This window comes from Girardinichthys multiradiatus, chromosome 8 (assembly GCF_021462225.1).
Source record: "Girardinichthys multiradiatus isolate DD_20200921_A chromosome 8, DD_fGirMul_XY1, whole genome shotgun sequence".
Classification (NCBI taxonomy): Eukaryota; Metazoa; Chordata; class Actinopteri; order Cyprinodontiformes; family Goodeidae; genus Girardinichthys; species Girardinichthys multiradiatus.
Genome location: NC_061801.1, coordinates 4,754,068 through 4,768,684, shown reverse-complemented (window position 1 = coordinate 4,768,684; position 14,617 = coordinate 4,754,068). Strand labels below are relative to the sequence as shown.

Genomic DNA, 14,617 nt, shown 5'->3' with positions numbered 1-14,617 from the left:
TGCCCGGTACGCAAACTGCAGAGGGTCCAGCAGGGGGCCTGTGATGTCCTTCACGGGCTTCAACACCAGTCGCTCAAAGTATTTAATGACCACAGACATCAGGGCGACAGACCTGTTATTTAATCTTGTGATGGTGGGTTTCTTGGGTACTGGAATGATGGTGGAGCGTTTGAACCAGGAGGGAACCTCACAGCCCCAGTGACTTGTTGAAGATCTCAATGAAGATGGGTGCCAGTTGGTCGGCACAGGCTCTCAGGCATGATAGGGAGATGTTATCAGGTCCTGAGGCCTTCCTTGTTTTTAGGTGCTGAAAGATCCTTCATCTTGGATCCTAAGTGCAGGCAGGGAGTCTGAAGGTAGGGGGTGGTTGGTGAATGGCAATAATTTGTGTCTGAATTGTATGTGGAGGAGTTGGATTGAGGTGTGAACAGCTGCTTTTCATATCATATTATGAACTCACAGTATAGAGTCTGTGAAGCTCTTTCACCAGTATACTGCAGGTCAAAGACGCATTACTTTCATTAAGACTGAATGTACTGTATTCTGTTCCTGAGCAGGTATTCCTAATTAGGATTTGTCTCATTCTACTGAACATGCAAGGGAACTTGTAACACTAAACATTTAACGTGATATGTTGATCTCCTTTTTATGTTGAACCTTCCCTTGGTAAATGCGATTTCCAAATGAGTTGTAATGGTTACAAAAACTGTGGGTTTCAGTCTAGAGAGTGGATTTACACAGAACATCAGCAGTCTTCCAATCCATGGCACTGGACAGTTAGTCTAACCTTAATATTCATTAAAAGATGAAGTATTCTATGGACACTGCAGCAGGATAGTCTCACAATAAAACCATATGCTTTATTAGCTGTTAATTAAGAATGTTTAGTGATGTTAAATAAGACTGTTGCAGTCGTTAATAAGAAGGAACATATTTCCTTTTTAGGTGTATTTGAATAACAATAAGCTTTTGTACAAGGTGGATTTTAATACACCATGCGGTAACTGCTGTGACCATCAAACACTGTGTAGAAGTGCAGTGGCCTGATGGCACAGCAGAATTGGTGAGGAAAACATATCTTGACTGTGGTTACCTTTGTCAGGTGTTGTACCGGATAGATTGCATACAGAGACTGCAGGGCAATAGCAGATCTACCAGAGTGGCTTCAGATGGAAATTGTAAGGTCCCCTTTCGAAGAACCACTTTTGCTCAAAGTGCTCTGTCTGTGAGAGGAACTGCAGTTTGGAATTCACTTCCTGTTGATTTAAAGTCTGTAACCAGTTTCAGTACGTTCAAAAAACAAACAAAACTCTGGTTATGTCAAAAACAGAATTGTACCCATTTTTGATGTTTTATGTTTCACTGTTTGTTTGTAGATGTTGTCAACATTATTTTGTGCTATTTTAAATGATTATTACTTTAATTTTTAGAGGTACTTTTTAAAAAAAAAGCCCATCTAGGGACAAGTGCTGCAAATTAGCTGTTGCTATTGCACTATGACGCAAACATGGGACTGCTGTTTTGTTCAGTTGGTCTGTCAATGTGTGTCTGTCCCTATCAAATAAACTTAAATAATAATAATAATAATAATTTACTCCTAAAACATCTACTGTCCCCAAGCTCCCTGCCTATGCGCACAATGAACTGAAGGATTCTGTGGTTTGTCTTTAACCTGAGAGTAAAAGGCATTGGGTTCATAAAGATCTCTGCATCGGTAGAGGAGCTTCATAAGTTTGGGTGCTTCCTGGAAGCAGCCTTGTTGGTTCAGGTGTTTTATCCATTGCTGAGGCTGCAGAGGGCCCTGTAATCACAGGGGTCTGGGCTATGTCCCAGGAGATGATCAGCCACCACCATTACCAGAACTTTCAAAGAGAAAATGTTTCCAAAAAGTGAAGCAAACAGAACAGGCAGAGCAGCCAGAATTAGGTGAAAACAGAACAGAGGCTCATTGGAACCAACACTGGCAGTCTGGAATGGTAGAGGACCAGCAGTCTCCAACTGGAAGGTTGGCAGTCCACTCGTCACTTTTAGCTGAACCTATCCTGAAATGATCCAGAATCTGTAGGTAACAGGAAACTAGTGATTCACTATGTGACAAAGGCGCGTGCATTGATTGATAGCTTCACTCGTCACTTGACTCTCAGCCAATGCATCTCTTTAATGGTTCAGTGACTTTGATTGGCTGTGGCACAGTGGTGCCTTTTTTGTGAAAGCAGTCATTACTATGGAATTCTTATTAACAATTTATCTATTTTTACACGAGTTTTAAAAATAGTTCAGACTCTGGTCCTACTGATTCTGCAGTTCTTGACTGTGTGTGCCACTGATTTAGTGAGACACAAACTGTTCCAAGTAGTAACAAATGGCTTATATCTGCAGCTTTTACCACAGTTTATATGCATGGCAGTTATGTTGGAAACTGTTCTAGAGGCTGCTCCATCATTCTGCCAACTGGCACTTAGAAGCTCAGGAAAATTCAACTTCTGAGTACAAATGCCTCACTCCCTTGGATGTTAAAACCCCACTCATTGTATCAGGATGCCTCACCATCCAGGACTCATGGTTGCTGTCAACCATCCGCTCTGGGCAAATTCATTTCCACATGTCCCACAGAATCAGAAGGATTGGACAGATTGTCCTGTTGTCCATCATTGTACTTCCTACAGAATGTCAGTCTGCCCTTGATTATTTTTTTTTCTTCGACAGTAATATCTTCTGTGCTGCTTGTCTTGTCCAAAAGTCACGTCACCATGCATGCAGGGAAGGGATGGATGACAAGAACTCTGTCTGTTGTGGTTTTGTGTGATGAAAAAGTACAGAAATGACATCGGTCTCTTTAGCAATACAGCTTAGAGCCTTGCTAATACTAATACTCTAAAAATACAACTTCAGTACACCAGTTATATCAAATAGTGCTACTGTATAGCAACCCGGTGATGGTTTTGAAGCATATTTATCTTTGCAGATGCTGTCATGGAGCCAGTAGTGGAAGAACATTGTTAAAAAAGCAAAATGAATAATTCCTTCCATAACATCATCACTTATCTTATTGTAACACCTTAAATCCCAACCCTTATTGCATTTTCTTTCCCCAGATAACAATAAACAATGAGAGAACTTTTCATTTCTACACCCAGTTTCCCCCATATGTGGAGCAAGCCCGGTGTCGGTGGTAATACTGTCCTGGTGCCTTCCTCACTGCAGTAGAACCTCACACCTTCATGTTTCTGATGATCCAAAAACTAATCTTTCAGCTGCAGTATTCTGAGCAGCAGTTTCCTGCACAAGACTATTCTGATGCAAAGTGGTGATGGGTTCACACTATTTAGAGGTTTCTAAGAGAAGACGGCACAGCTCTTTTATAGCAATCAGTCTGCACTATATTCTAACGATGTGAAATGACACCACAAAAAACTGAAACCACAAAATTTGCAAAACACATTAGTGTCACTGCATTGAGTTTACAGAGCCCATCACAGACAACAGGGCCTCCAACAATTGTAACTTTAAAAGAATGACATGAAATCCAGATACCTAGGATGTGGCACATAGTGCAAGCTAGAAGCTTAAGCTACTTCCTGGATGAAAAGCACAAAGCCAACCACATGGCAGCACTCGTACCCTCTCTCACCATGTCACATGGGTGGAGAACTGCTCAATTCATCATCAGGTGGCTGGTACAATTGTGAAACAGCTTAGTGCCAGAAAGATGGTCCACATTGGAGTCATTTTTGGAGTTTATTACTCCCTAAAGAATTGGTTCAGGAAAAGGTTTCCAGCTGGTCTTAGATGAGAACCACTGGAGCCTGAAGCTTAGAGTGTACGGTGGCCATCCGGGACACAGTTGGACAAAAAGGAAAGGTCAAAAACCCGCCTTTACTGAAGCTGTTGCAGTGAGTGTGTAGTCTTCCTCTGTCCCTCCTGCCGTTGATTATTTGACTACCACTTCCTCCTGTGGTCTACAAAGCCTTTTCTCTCAGTTGTGGTTTTTATTTTGTTCTACAGAAACGCGAGGCTCGACTTACATGTTGTTCTGTGATCATGCCGCCTTTCAGCTGGACCGCTTTCTGCCACGCTGGTGATGAACCAGTTCAGGAGCCAGTGGCACGATTGGCTGAATGTGTGTGACCTGGTTTGCTTTCATTTAACTAGACCAGAGAGGCAGGAGTGTGTGTGCTGTACTGGGAATTTTACCTAAAAAAAATTGAGGAGTTGTGTGTGTGTGTGTGTAATTGCAGGTTTTAAGAAAATGCCAGTTTTACATTGGAAAATGACATTTATTTCACTCATTCAGTCTGTGAATGCTGTACAAACCATATTTACCATCATGTTCTACTGGGAAAACAACAGAAATATCCAGACAAAGAGGGGGATGTTCAGACCAAGCAACATTTAGAACAGCTCTGCTCTTCACCAGCAATAAAGACACGGTCCAATTATTTAATCTGCAACTATTTTCTGAACAATATTTAAATCAGGGCAAAAAATAATGTTTGATTCAAAGAGTTTTTTTTATCCTGTTAACAGAAAAAAGGTGACAATCATTATTTAGTGAAATATAAGATAACAGATAAGAGACAAGGTAAAAAACTTCATCTTAAGTGTTTTATCTTTTTCAGTTATTTAAAAGTGGGATACAGTCTTCCCAGTATTTCCAGTAGTAGACTTATTTCTACGTAGAAGAAGCAAATAAAGGAAATGAGCTGTCAGAAAACTAAACAAAGACACCATCTGTTCACACTTAAATCCACATGAATAAACAGTTCAAATATTAAAACTTTTGTCTTATTTGGCAAGAGAATGAGAACTATAAATGACAATTGTCCTGATATAGAGTAAAAGCAGATTCATGATCTTTTTAAAATCATATTATTTCCAACCTGGTATGTCCTCTTCTTGGCCTATTCAGAGGAAGTCCAGTTCATCAACCATTCAGCAGGTAAGCTTAAATAAAACTGTTCTAACATCAGTTATCAGCTGTTTCAGGTGGAAAACACAAAGACTAAAACAGATCTCTCAGAAGCTACAGATCATATGCTAACAACAACAGAACCTGCCTGCTAAAGTTACTTAGCTAAACTCTAATCCTTAAGAAACATTTTAGAAAAGTTAGCATTAACTCTGAGACACTTTGCTAATTCATCTAGACATTTATCTACCACCTTCTGTTGGATCAGCTGGTTGTGGCGCATCGGTAGAGAGGTCTCACCAACAAGGCGCAGCGCTGTTCAGAGTTTCAGAATTTTAGTTTTTAATACAGAGCAAATTATTCACAGCATATTATTCCTATTAATGATTTCATTCCAGGTGTTTGTCCTTCGTTTAAGAGGACATCTGCTGTGATCTGCCTCTATATGAAAAACAAAATGAACTCATCTTTCAGTCCATGATGGGTTTTTAGAAGACAATTCAACAATTGTTTTGAATGGAAACTGCTACATTAAATAAGTGCAAGATGGAAACACACAAATATTTTCTGAGCAATATCCAGCTCACATGACAAGGTGATAAAGTTTATGAGTATGAAATGAGATTTCAGCAAGATTCTTGAGAAAATTAAAAACCTCCATATTTTTTTACCCACAAATATAGGGGATTTGGACAAACAACAAGCTGTGACTTAAAGAATCTCAAATCATTGTAGAATATTCCACTCCATGTTTTATTATTGTTTATGTTGTTTTTATGCAAGCTGATATGTGGTCCTATAGCCTTCTTGTCAACTTTTGTCGAGTAGAATAGAATTTTCCCAAATCTCAAACTATGCTTTAAAGATAGGAAGCTTTAAATCAGATGCTAACTGGACCCTGTTTTTACCTTCCATGGACTTCTAACTGTGCTCAAACCATTCACATCAAGCATGCCATTATGTGACAGTTTATCTTTCTACATTGGTGATCACAGCAGTTTAGACCTGGATAATATTAAGGGTGTAACGGTCCACGTATTGTCACTGAAAATATCCGGTACAGCCTTGTCAGTTTGACATGCACCTGTTTTCTACATGAACACTGGCAGAATGTAAGAGCTCAAAGCAACGTTCTGTGTGCAACTTTAAAAAGTGACACCAAAACAAGTTATCACTACACTGTGGTATTTGGAACATTAAGGTTTTTCTTGCAGTTACATTGGAGAAAGAAATGTGAACTGAACCAGGGCCCGTATTCACAAAGATTCTCGAGAGTTCCTATCTTAGCATAACAATTCCTGGCAAGTACTCGTAGCTTAGGTTTGATTCACTCCACTGCTGAGAGCCTCAAAACGAGGACACGACAGATTCCTATCTTTAGTGAGGAGGAGTGGTTGACCACGTTGCTAGGTGTGATGCTGTCTTCTAAGAGTTGTGATTGGTTGTTGCCAAAAAACAAAAAGTAATCAAATGTGCTCCTAGTAATGAATGGAGAGAAATTAACAGATGATACAATGTAGACTGGATTCAGAAATATGTAAATCAAGATGATAAAACTTAGCAACATTAAATTAATTGTCACACAGCATCAACATGTTTGAACGTAGCTTATTTACATGTTTGTCATTATTTTGATTTGCTTAATATTATGTTTACTGACCATGCTGGTCGTTTCCATAATGCATCTATTATTTCATTTCATATTAATATTAAAATACAGCAGCTTACTAAGATTGCTTTCTAGTATAACGAGGTTTAGTGTGGTAAAACGACCAAAACAAAACTGAGAAATAAAAGTGGAGAAAACTGAACTGAAGATAGGAGCACAGCCTGAGTGTTGAAAGGTAAATTTGGTCCTGGGATCACGGTGGGAACAAACAGGCATTCCCAGCAGATTTTATTCATGTTAATTTATTATTGTTTCTGTTATTTATTTAGAATAATATTACCTTACTAGAGGTTGACCTTTAACCCGTCCTGCCGCTGAAACTATTTAATTTCCCTCTAGAGGGAGGAGATAGGAGCTCTCTTAAGGTCTCCGATGCTTCGTAAATAACTTTTATCCTACTGAGGGAAAATTCTAAGAGAAATTTTAGAATTCGAGAAATTTATAAATAAGATTTTTCTTAGAATGACGTCACTAGGAGCTACTTTTAGTCTTAAGATTCTTTGTGAATACGGGCCCGGAACTTTATGCCGGCGTTTTTCAACAGCAGTAACCCTACATAGCTCCCTCTCCATTAAACTGATTTACTCACCTGAACCAACGTACTGCTGAATGTAAACATCACTGGTTCTGGAGAAATATCAGCTGATGTCCAAACGGTTACTTGGAGCATCTAATCAGCCCAAACTCCCTACTAGAGGCTGACATTTTTTCGGGAGTCCCACGGGTCACGCGGGACAGGAGACAGCATCAGTAAAGATCACGTGATTGGGACGGTACAGGATAAAAAATGAACGGGAGCAGACGGGAGCGGGAGCTAACCAATAGGAGGGAAAATAAACTAGGATCAATTGTCTTTGGAAATGTACAACTAATACTTTGTTATAAACTTTAAGAAAAAAAAACTTGAATCGACGCCGCCATTGTGTAGTTTTTTTCCAAGAAGCCTATACTATAATGCGAGTCAAACGAACTACACGACCCACAAGCCAACAGTGCTTCTGATCGATGTTTTCCACCTGCGTTCAGAATGGAGGGAGCAAACGCAGGTGGAGAACTGGACGTGGTAAAATTGGATTTGTAACGTAAAGTCAGAAATAAGGACTTATCTATTAAACTCATAGAGCTGACAGGAAAGTTGCAAATATTACCGAACTTCAGGAGAGTTGAATGTAGCGGTTTTAACACGCAGTCTGCTGCTTGTAAAACGTGTTTAGTCGTAATCAAGGACACCAGTGATTAAGGAACACTTGTAAGGCAGATTCTGGATTAAATCAGCCCTGCATCTCTTCATTCATCAAACCAAAAGTACCAACATGAGTCAAGTCTCATCTGACCAACAAAATTGCTGCATGTGCTCTAAAGATTTAAGAGGTAAGGTACGGAAGCCCGTGAGGGGACATGGGGAAATTTATTTCTTTTGCGTCCCCATGCAATACTTTTGCGTTCGGCATTTTGGAACAGCAGCACAGATGACAAACTGCTCATAAAACAAACAGCACTGATATGTCATTGATATGGTTTATTTGTCATATGCAGGTTAACACGCAGTAAACAATGCGATGAAATGCTTAGGATAAGAAGAATCGTTCAAATCACGATAAAAACAAAAACACTAATGGCGTACAAAAACAAAGTACACATCATGCAGCAGTAATAAGCAAACAAAGTGTCACAGATGTGGTTTCATGCAGTATTATTGTTCAGTGGTTTGTTTGACAGCTTGTGGATAAAAACTGTCTTTTAGTCTGATTTGAAGATAATTTTATTTAAGGCTGATTTCAAAATAAAACTCAATAAATCTCAAAACGGGTGTAGTGTTTGTTTCATTTTTGCAGTTATCTGGTTTGGAAACTATCCCACAAAGTACAGGTCCTTCTCAAAATATTAGCATATTGTGATAAAGTTCATTATTTTCCATAATGTCATGATGAAAATTTAACATTCATATATTTTAGATTCATTGCACACTAACTGAAATATTTCAGGTCTTTTATTGTCTTAATACGGATGATTTTGGCAAACAGCTCATGAAAACCCAAAATTCCTATCTCACAAAATTAGCATATCATTAAAAGGGTCTCTAAACGAGCTATGAACCTAATCATCTGAATCAACGAGTTAACTCTAAACACCTGCAAAAGATTCCTGAGGCCTTTAAAACTCCCAGCCTGGTTCATCACTCAAAACCCCAATCATGGGTAAGACTGCCTACCTGACTGCTGTCCAGAAGGCCACTATTGACACCGTCAAGCAAGAGGGTAAGACACAGAAAGAAATTTCTGAACGAATAGGCTGTTCCCAGAGTGCTGTATCAAGGCACCTCAGTGGGAAGTCTGTGGGAAGGAAAAAGTGTGGCAGAAAACGCTGCACAACGAGAAGAGGTGACCAGACCCTGAGGAAGATTGTGGAGAAGGGCCGATTCCAGACCTTGGGGGACCTGCGGAAGCAGTGGACTGAGTCGAGTAGAAATATCCAGAGCCACCGTGCACAGGCGTGTGCAGGAAATGGGCTACAGGTGCCGCATTCCCCAGGTCAAGCCACTTTTGAACCAGAAACAGTGGCAGAAGCGCCTGACCTGGGCTACAGAGAAGCAGCACTGGACTGTTGCTCAGTGGTCCAAAGTACTTTTTTCGGATGAAAGCAAATTCTGCATGTCAATCGGAAATCAAGGTCCCAGAGTCTGGAGGAAGACTGGGGAGAAGAAATGCCAAAATGCCAGAAGTCCAGTGTCAAGTACCCACAGTCAGTGATGGTCTGGGGTACCGTGTCAGCTGCTGGTGTTGGTCCACTGTGTTTTATCAAGGGCAGGGTCAATGCAGCTAGCTATCAGGAGATTTTGGAGCACTTCATGCTTCCATCTGCTGAAAAGCTTTATGGAGATGAAGATTCCATTTTTCAGCACGACCTGGCACCTGCTCACAGTGCCAAAACCACTGGTAAATGGTTTACTGACCATGGTATCACTGTGCTCAATTGGCCTGCCAACTCTCCTGACCTGAACCCCATAGAGAATCTGTGGGATATGGTGAAGAGAACGTTGAGAGACTCAAGACCCAACACTCTGGATGAGCTAAAGGCCGCTATCGAAGCATCCTGAGCCTCCATAAGACCTCAGCAGTGCCACAGGCTGATCTCCTCCATGCCACGCCGCATTGAAGCAGTCATTTCTGCCAAAGGATTCCCGACCAAGTATTGAGTGCATAACTGTACATGATTATTTGAAGGTTGACGTTTTTTGTTTTAAAAACACTTTTCTTTTATTGGTCGGATGAAATATGCTAATTTTGTGAGATAGGAATTTTGGGTTTTCATGAGCTGTATGCCACAATCATCCGTATTAAGACAATAAAAGATCTGAAATATTTCAGTTAGTGTGCAATGAATCTAAAATATATGAATGTTAAATTTTAATCATGACATTATGGAAAATAATGAACTTTATCACAATATGCTAATATTTTGAGAAGGACCTGTATTGCAAAATAACGCAAAGACTATTGCGTGGGGACACAAAAAAGAAAAAAATGCCCCCTTGTCCCCTCGCGGGCTCCGTATAGAAAGGCTTCATCAAGGGAAGATATTAAATAAATATGTTGTGAAATAGAAAAAAAATTGAATGTACCATTAAATGTACAATTTATTTAATACATCATTAAATATTAAGTGTACCACTAATTACGTCATGTCGTCTTTAAAATTATACTTAATTATTCAGTGGCACATTTAATTGCATAATAGTCCATTTCATGATATAATGGTACATTTATTGTTTTTAATGATGTATTAAATAAATAAATGGTACCTTTAATTTAATGGCACATTTTATGTTGCATTTCTTTCATGTTACATTTACTTCACTTATGGGACATTCACAACATTTATTTATTTAATGATGATTTTATTGTATTAATTTTGTCCAGTTTGACCCTCCATTCTTGATGCCTGTATAGGAGATCATGTCAGAATTTGAATCAGGTGTCCTGGAGCAGACACACATCTAAAACTTGAAGGGAAGGGGTCCCTGAGGACCAGGGCTGTGAACCATTGAGGTACAGTTTCTAAATTATGAAGGTAATGCCTTTTTGTCCTTTTGTTCAACAAGTACAGTTCTCTTACTAGGTGCATTTTTCTTTCGTTCCAGCAACTTGAAACATAAAAGTGATGTCATTGTTCAAAGGAAACGATCACTTAATAAATAAGTAAAATACAACTAGGTACATTTTGTTTATTCAACTAAGATATGCATGGTCTGTTTCCTTGTTTGATATTTTATTATTTCTTCATTATTATTCTTTTTACTTTAACTGGCCTTTACTACAGCTAAAAACAGGGACCTAACTGGTCCTTCAAAGAAAGAAATTGCCAAAAGACTAAATGAAGAAAACAAAAATGGGAGTGGCACAGGAGTGGGAGTCGTTCTGAATGGGAGCGGGATGGGAGTGGGTGTCAATTTACCAGGAGTGGGACGGGACAGGATTTTTTTTGTTATGCTGGCCTGGGATTGGGATGGGACAAGACATTTTTCTGTGGGAGCGGGATGGGACAGGAGAGAAAATCCACTCCCGTGTCACCCTCTACTCCCTACATGGTATAAACTATAAGTCTGAGGAATCCTGTTGATAAGAGGGGATTTTACCAACGTCCTTATGCTGCTTTCAGGTACAGCTGGGACACTAGGCTGTCAAAAAAATCAAAACAACTTGAAACATGTTTCAATGTCAAATATTGCCACAGTCGTATTTAAAAATGTCTATACAATAACAGTTTTCAAAAGGTTATATTGATGGATAATCTCTCTATCCAGGCATTGGCTATTAGGGTGCACCGATTGCAGTTTTCTAGCCGATTACTGATCTTTAAAAAACCTGACCTACCCATTTCGATTTTGGCCGATGCAGATTTTTTATTATTTTTTTATTTTTTTATAACTGACACCTGTCAGGTGTTGTAAGATCACAGTACGCTGTCAAAGTTCCAATCTTTTATTCAAAAACATTGAACAGTACCCATGAAACAATACAAACTTGTTTTAACTGCACATGAGGCAGTGCATATTATTTTTTCAATCTAACAAATCTGTGTTTATCTTTTTCTTAACTATCAGAATGGGTGGACATGTGGTGGACCAGTAGGGAACATGGACCTCTGAAGAGGGGAGGAAGGGTACTGGTTTGGGCTGCTGTCGCCAACAAGCAGCAAGCTGGATTTTCTTGTTGAAGCTTGAGTCTTACGTTGGGGGATTTCAGTGCACACTCACCGAAGTTTGACAAAATCCTCAGTTGTATGCTGAAGGAGCATATTTTCTCAAAGGAGCATTCAGACATTTCTTTGAGCCAGTTACTACGTTAAGGTGTGGTACATTTAGTGTCAGGGTTAAGGTAAACAGCATGCTCAAATTGGACTGCACCACTAAAAGAGATAGGAATGAGATGAGAAAAGGCTTCACATGACATTGTCCTTGATGTTATGTGCACATTAGTAGATGTGTTGGTATTTATGAGCATATGTGTGCAGTCTGTGGTTGAGTAGAAATGAAAAGGAATCTCCTAGCTTTGCCACTACCTCCTCTTTCTCAACCACCAGATTTCTCTGTGGATCTGTGGTATTTTCCAGGAATCCAGCTGCTTGGTATTTTCTGCAGGGGCTGGGCTGTGCTGCCAGAGTCTGGTCAAGCCTCAGCACGCCGTTGTAGCTCATTGACTTGATTACAACACTAAGAAAAGTGATTCATAAGTCTTTAGATTTCTGGAAAGGTCTGAATGAGGACACATCTTTGCATTTCAACACTGCTGATCGGACTTTCGACACGCCGACTAAGTGAAGTAGCAGTCTCTATGTGATTAGAACTTGCCAGGATCAAAGGAACTTGAAGTTTGCAGAACTTTGTTCAACCTAATCTTATGGTGGGCTAAATGGAGAGAAAAATCTCTGAAAAGAGCTTTTTCAGTGATCTCTTCCAACAGCCTGCACTTAAATGACTGCACCCAGTGAGCCAAAGTGAAGTCTACATGCTTTTCATCCAAGTCACTGGGTGTGATCAGAATGAAATTATTAAAGTCTGGTCAGACTGAAGGATGCTGACTCAATGTCTCTGCAACGAACTGACAAGAAGTAATGTCTTAGAGGGAAATTAGGCGTAGACTCGTAGAGTTCCAGATACGAACAATCCCTAATATTGGGTCCAATGGATAACTCTCTTGAAAGAGGAACCTAAGCAGTTTGCACTTCTGTAAAAGTTAATGATCAGAGTACTGCATAGATCTCTGTGAAATGATTTTCATTTAATCTGTGCCGTGTGTGTTCAGTTAAATGTGCAGTGTTAGTTTTTTCCCGTCATAGCGATTGCATGTTGGCCAAAAGGTTTTGTTCAATTTTTGTTTCATCTGACTAGAGCCCTTCTTCTACATGTTTACCTCTTGCACCACCCTTGTGGCTGATTGCATTCAATTTTATTTCAGTTTATTTATATAGCACCAATTCACAACAAATGTTATCACTATATTACCACAACATATCTTGATAAAAGTTAAAAGTCTATATCACCCACCCCTACCCTCAACAGATTCTCCCACCTGGGCTGTGGTTCTCAGCAGCTCCTCCAGAGGTACCCCGGGCCTCTTGGCTGCTTCTGCTCTGCTTTCCACTCTTTTTAGTGCAGCTTTTACTGCAGTTTATGTTAAAAAAATTCGAATCTGTGCTCTGATGAGGCTCATTTGTCAGATTTAAAATGACCTTTTGAAAATAACCTTTTAGCAGGTATTAAACATACTTCTCTTTAAACCCACATTTCTTCATAAAAATGTTTTTATTGGTTGTATGTAATGTTCTGATCTTAAATGTTTTGTTTTCATTGGCTGTTAACTGACCAGCATTGCTGGGCAACAGGTGATGGAGGGGCAATGCTTTGTTGTAAATCTGGAGAAAATTCTGGTCTTTCCGGCACTTTCTATAGCAGCTTAGTAAACGGACCTTGAACTGTGTGCTAACACCAGCTGGGGTTGTCACAATACTAACATTTCAATCTTAATACAAAAACTGAGAAAATGCTCCATATTTCATACCTGTTTCTGCAGAAGCTATTTTTGAAGGCATAGTGTCTTTATCTGTAATCAATAACATCACAATATTTTTATGGTCCTAGTACGTGCATCAGCCAGTTAATAAAAATAAAAAGAATAATTTCCTTTGTAGCAGGACAGTAGAGCAGCTCCCAGCTGGATCACTAACTGTCTTCATGCTGGTGTTAGCCAGGCCGGCCTCTCATGACTGCAGCTGGTTCAGAACGCTGCAGGTTGTCTTTTAACCCGAACAAGAAACCAGGAACATATCTCTCCAGTACTTTCTTCCCTTCACTGGCTCCCTGTTCCTTTTTATGATTGATTTTAAAGTTTTATTGATTAGCTATAAGGCCCTAAAAGAGCAGCCTCATATATACCGGTCTGACCTCCTGCAGCCTTATGTTCCTTCCAAATCTCTTGGAGCTAATGATCATTTGCTTCTAGTTGCTTCAAGGTCCTGGCTGGTCCACTGAGGTGATCGGACCTTTTCAGATGTAGGTCTTAAACGGTGGAACCAACTCCCCTTTCATATCAGACAGCCTTCAACCTGAACGGAGGCATGAAATGGGGGGTGCCCTGGTCATTTTATCCCCTCTCTGTTTCATTCCTGTGTGGTTTTGGTCATTTCCCTCTCAATGGACCTGTCTTCTATTGGATGTTTTGTTCCAACCATACGTCAGATCATCCTCACAGTGGGACGCATTAGTGCTGTTAGCTAGTTGCTAATATTTAAACAGGCAACCTTACTGTTATTGTTCAGCTTGTTTTATACTCTGCTGATGTAGATACAGGAGCTGTACAGAGCAGTTTAAGTTCCCAGAGTCCGGGTCAGGTTTGAAATGCTACTCGAGTTTAAAACCACTGCTCTGCAGCACAACTAGCGTCAGAACTTATCTGGACCAACTGCAGACACTTGTATCCATTTTTAACCAACTAACTGTCTTTAAAACTATATTTCTGGGAACACTGACCACTCCTGGA

The 14,617-nt window shown here is 39.8% G+C and overlaps 1 protein-coding gene across 3 annotated transcripts in view; it reads left to right on the top strand.

Annotated features, from left to right (window-relative positions):
* LOC124872173 (serine/threonine-protein phosphatase 2B catalytic subunit gamma isoform-like) overlaps positions 1-14,617 on the top strand; it is a 56,380-nt gene that overhangs the window by 9,297 nt on the left and 32,466 nt on the right. The window lies entirely within an intron of this gene.